The sequence below is a fragment of the Myotis lucifugus genome, unplaced genomic scaffold, assembly GCF_000147115.1.
Source record: "Myotis lucifugus unplaced genomic scaffold, Myoluc2.0 scaffold_454, whole genome shotgun sequence".
Classification (NCBI taxonomy): domain Eukaryota; kingdom Metazoa; phylum Chordata; class Mammalia; order Chiroptera; family Vespertilionidae; genus Myotis; species Myotis lucifugus.
Window position 1 is genome coordinate 574,513 of NW_005871502.1, and position 5,519 is coordinate 580,031.

At 42.3% G+C, this 5,519-nt stretch overlaps 1 pseudogene across 1 annotated transcript; it reads left to right on the plus strand.

The window, feature by feature from the left end:
• The first annotated feature begins 458 nt into the window (after window positions 1–458).
• Window positions 459–1,290, plus strand: LOC102433627 (annotated as a pseudogene). The gene has a single exon (XR_001345438.2). The product of XR_001345438.2 is annotated as an embryonic stem cell-specific 5-hydroxymethylcytosine-binding protein pseudogene (transcript).
• Window positions 1,291–5,519: the final 4,229 nt, after the last annotated feature.

Here is a 5,519-nt window from a genome sequence, read left to right on the forward strand (position 1 = left end):
AAATAAATTTGCCTTAGAGAAATGAAAGGACAGTGTACGACCATCCATGTAAGAACTGTGGGCTCTCTGGTTTGCCACGAGGCCCACAATATATACCACATCTTTCAAGCTATTAGACTATGGAGAGGTTTAACTACTATCACAGACCCACACCCACTGGCTCAATACTTCACATGATGTTCAGCTAATCCAAGTTTCTGGTGTTCCCTTTAAAAAATCACCACTTGGGCCGAGGCCAGTTTGGCTCGGTGGATGGAGCGTCGGCCTGCGGACTGAGGGGTCCCGGGTTCGATTCCGGTCAAGGGCATGTACCTGGGTTGCGGGCACATCCCCAGTGGGAGATGTGTGGGAGGCAGCTGGTCGATGTTTCTCTCTCATCGATGTTTCTGACTCTCTGTCTCTCTCCCTTCCTCTCTGTGAAGAGTCAATAAAATATATTTTTTTTAAAAAAATCACCACTTGTGGAGAAACGGTCCTTCAAGGTGCCTCTGGGAAAGGGAAGACGCTGTGTTGTTCTAGCAGATGGATTCTATGAGTGGCAGCGATGTCAGAACACAAGCCACAGGCAGCCATACTTCATCTACTTTCCTCAAATCAAAACAGAAAAGTCAAGCAGCATTGGTGCTGCAAGTAGTCCTGAGGACTGGGAGAAAGTTTGGGACAACTGGAGGCTACTAACAATGGCCGGGATCTTTGACTGCTGGGAGCCACCACAGGGAGGAGACTGCCTGTATTCCTACACCATCATCACAGTGGATTCCTGCAAAGGCTTGAATGACATCCACCATAGGATGCCTGCCATATTAGATGGAGAGGAGGCAGTCTCTAAATGGCTTGATTTTGGTGAGGTCTCAACTCAGGAAGCTCTGAAGTTAATCCAGACCTCAGAAAACATCACCTTCCATCCAGTCTCTACCGTGGTGAACAACTCCCGAAACAACACTCCTGAGTGTCTGGCTCCTGTTGGCTTAGAGGTCAAAAAGGAGTCCAAGGCAAGTGGCAGCAGCCAGAAGATGTTGCAGTGGCTGGCCACAAAGTCACCCAAAAAGGAAGACCCCAAAACACCCCAAAAGGCAGAGCCAGATGTGCCCCAGTGGTCCAGCCAGTTCCTGCGGAAGAGCCCATTCCCTACCAAGAGAGGAGGTGCAGGATGTCTGGAGCGATGGCTGAAACAGGAGAAGGAGGAAGAGCCAGTGGCCAAGCGACCTCACAACCAGTAATGCAGGACTTTGAGAGACCAAGGTCATGGTTTGCTGTACTAAATACTGTTGCTGATAACAGATTCTTTCATTGTGTGTATATGGATTTGCTTTGGGAGGAGGTAGCACAGTGTTAGTTAACAGCTGTGGGTTCATAGGGGAGTGGCTAACCTGGCTGGGACCAAGAACACACAGAGGGGATATGGGAGCCTGGAAGGGGAGCGTCCACCTCCATCACCTCATAGGGGTTCACTATGCCTGCAGCCCTATCTTGGTAGGACCGATGGAGCCTTCCTCAAAGCCTGATCCTGCTGGCAGTTCTCAGCACCTGACCTGGTGCTGCTTAGCCTTTGGGCTCTTTCAGTGTTTTGGAATTAAGTTCTTAACACATTATTTTTTTCTGAATAAATTAAATTTTATAAACTCAAAAAAAATAAAAAAATAAATAAAAAAAAAAATAAAAAATCACCACTTGGCAAGGTCCCTTAATTAGAACCCACATTCACAAGGTGGTCTCTGTCTCTAGGAGAGAGGGAAACCCTTGGGTATAAATTGTCCGTTACCTGGCCCATAACCTTTAGAACCCGAGGTCTGGCTTTGTTTAGTTTCACAATACATGTAGCTGACATCCGATTTGAGCTTGTTTTTCTTCTTTAAAAAAGGTGTGTTTTGTTGTTTCGTTTGCTGGTTGTCACCAATCACTAGCCAATAGTAAGCTTTTCTGGTATTCCTCAGTAATGCACCATATGGTGTTCCCTTTTTAGCTTTTCACTTGTTTTATTTACTTTTAGCATCCCCCATCCCTGGTAGCCACTAATCTGTCCTCTGTGTCTATGAGGTTACTTGGTTTTTTAATTCCACATATAAGCCAGATCACATGGTATTTGTCTTTCTCTGTCCAACTTAATTCACTTAGCATCATGCCTTAGAAGACCATCTATGTTGTTGCAAATGTGAAGCTTTCATTCTTTTTGATGACTGTATTCAAGGCCTGGTGCATGAATTTGTGCAGGAGCCCATTGAGCCGGGTAGGCTGGGGGGTTAGGGGCTGCAGGTGGTTAGCTGACCAGCCCTGCCCCCGATCGGGGTGTTGGGAGCCAATCAGGGGCCTGCCGGCATGGGGCAGGGGATGATCTGGGCCAGGATCAGGCTTGTTGGCTGCCGCAGTATGCATCATAGCTACTGGTCTTTCTGGACATTCACCGTTCAGGTCACTGGGCTTTTAGATATATAGAATATGCTCTACAGTATATAGGTACCACATCATCTTTATTGAATTATCTTTTGATGGACACTTATGTTGCTTCCATATCTGTACTATTATATGAAATGTCGCAAGAAACACAGAGGTACATATATCCTTTTAAATTAGTGTTTTGGATTTCTTCAAGTAATCAGAAGTGAAATTGCAGGGCATATACTAGTTCTAGTTTTAATTTTTTTGAGGGACTTCCATACTATTTTTCATAGTGGGTGCACCAATTTACAATCCTACCAACAGTGCACAAGGGTTCCTTTTTTTCCCACATCCTCACCAATACTTGTTACTTCTTGTCTTTTTGATAACAGCCATTTTGGCAGTGGGAAGCGATATATGTTGGTTCTGAATTGTACTATTTCCCCCTTGATTAGTGACATAGAGCATCATCCAAAATTTAATTTTAAATGCTACTGAATAAGCAGCACTATATGTAAAATGGAAATACTACCATTCTTATTCCTCAAGAAATAAAATTATATTACACAAAAATATCAATTATTTTACTTGTAAATACAAGTCTTTTAAGAAAAAAAAAGATCCAGAGTCACTGAGAACACTTTGGAACCAGAGCCCAAAATGAGGGCTCAGCTGGGATATTTATATTTTGCTAGTTATCTATGCATATTCCCAAAGCAGCCTCAACTATCACCTCGATCCCACAAACCTTCATATCATCCTACACACAACATTACCTCCTCACCATTTGTCTTTTTCTCTGTTTTACCTTTAGTTCAGAGCACGCAGCACATCCTGATTTCGCATTATGCATGTGCTGGCTGGTTTGACTCTTTCATGCAAACATGCCATCATGACAAGCTCTTTGGATTGAGCACTGCGTTTCTAGTGCCTGGCCCATAGGAGGCACTTAATACATACGTGATAAAGGAGCCAGAGAATGAGTCTACAAATCTCATGAGATCCCAATCAAAATTCCAAGGAAATTCAATCAAATGATTCAAAATTCATACATACTAAAATTTAGAATATCTGTAACTTTTGAAACTAATTTTATTTGCAGGAATTGATTCAAAACGAATTGAATAAATGTTTAGAGGTACCTATACAATGATGATCATCATAGCAGAAAACAAAATGATTTCACATCCATTAACTACAGCCAAATGATATGATTTATGATGGAGCAGGACAAAAGATACTAGAAGGTATAATATTCCAGAAATATTTTTATATTAATAGAATACATTATCAAAGAGTGATATAACATAAAATGGTTTATAAATATAGGTAAGTATATATTTATATATACAGTGAGCATATCTGAAAGGATACATATAAAGATATGTATAATGATTTCCAACATAGTGTGTGAATGATCACTTATTTTAAACTTTTCTCTTTTCCACCTATACCCATGAAATATTTGTGCAATAAGAAAAATCTACTTTTTTGAAAAAGAAAAAATTGTACCTAGTCCAATTGCTTTATTGTAAAGGTGAAGAAATTGGTCTCAAGATATAAATTATGGATGTATTTGAGTATTGAAGGTGGGGATAAATATGTGTGTCCAGTATAATCCTCTGGAAAGGAGCACCGAGGTTGGTTTTGCCTAAAAGTGGGCAGTTGTTTTAATTTTTTTCTGAACCAAATTGTATTTATAAAAATAAATCCATGCCTACAATCAAATTGCATTGTGGCAAGACACTGGGTCAGAAGCAGATACACTCAACTAATTGTATCACAGAACATTAATGCAATAAAATTCAGACACACAAATATGTCAGATCTGTTCCCTTCTTCACCCTCACACACGTTTTTTTGAGTATTCCGCTTTATTCCTTTCTCAGCATATCCTTAGGACACTCAGTCGCCTGGCGCTCTGCTGACGATTTATATTTATTTCTATTTCCACTCCATTCCATGTCATCTTGTCCATTCTTTAAGCTTCTTGCTGTGCTGTTTTCTTTATGTTTTTCTCCTCTTTTAAATCATGTACTAACATAGCTGAAGAAAAAGATTTATATTAATGTCATGAAAAAAGTCACAACTTCCTAAATTGTTTTGGTTCCTATAGTTTTTTCTGGTTTTCATGTAGAATTTCATTGCTGGCCATTACACATATCCAGGAAAATATAAGGTATTTGTTGTGTTACCCTTAAAAAGAATATTTTGTATTTCCTGACATCATTAAACTTTTAGCTAAAACTTAAGAGTTTCCAAAATGAGAGATTTTGGACCCAAACATGTTTTCCATGAGGTCAAAGGCCATAAAAATGAGCTCATGTTAAAAATCATTTCCACTTCTGCTGTCAATCATTCAATGACTTCCGTTTGTCTCAGAATAAAAGTCTGAGTGTTCCACTGGCAAGACCGTATGTAACTGCAGGACAGAGTGGCACCGGTGAGTTCCCAGGAGCCACAACTCAGGTGTCCCTACCAGTGTCAGGAGCCCTAGGAATTGCTACACAGGAAGGTCTGGGGAGGACCAGGGAGCCATGGACACAGGTTCTGACCAGCATGGAGAGTCCACCCCTGCCCTTGCTCAACACCTGCTTGACCTCACCTCTCATTCTCGCTGAGCTGCTCCAGGGCCCAGAACTAGGCCCTGAATTGCTCCTCAGGGTCTATTTGATATTTCTGGGCAGCCTCCTGCAGAAACACTATCTCCTCCATTAATTTCTGCTCCTGGGGCCAGAGGGAAGGAGAGGATGCAGACACTGCCTGAGTGGGGGTGAGGAGTGGGTCAGGTGACCTGTCCTGAGTCTGCACATATGGGCACTGTCTTTCCCCCTAATTCCATCCAGGCCCTTCCTGTGCTCAGAGACGGGCATTCACCTTCCTCCAGGAAGGTATCCTTGATGCCACACCCTACCCCCAGCCACCAAGTGGAGGGGTCTCCCACTTCTGTTCCCAAACTCTCCCAATAAATGGAAGATGCAGGGATGGAGCCCAGGAGTGTGCTGGCCAAGGTATCTATGATTGTCACTCCTTTCTGCTGCCCCAAAGGAGGGCCCACCACTGCTCACCTTCTTCTTTTTTACTAAGTGGATCTGATTCCCCTGGAAGGCAGACAGCCAAAGTCTATCAGAAAGAGGCTCCTG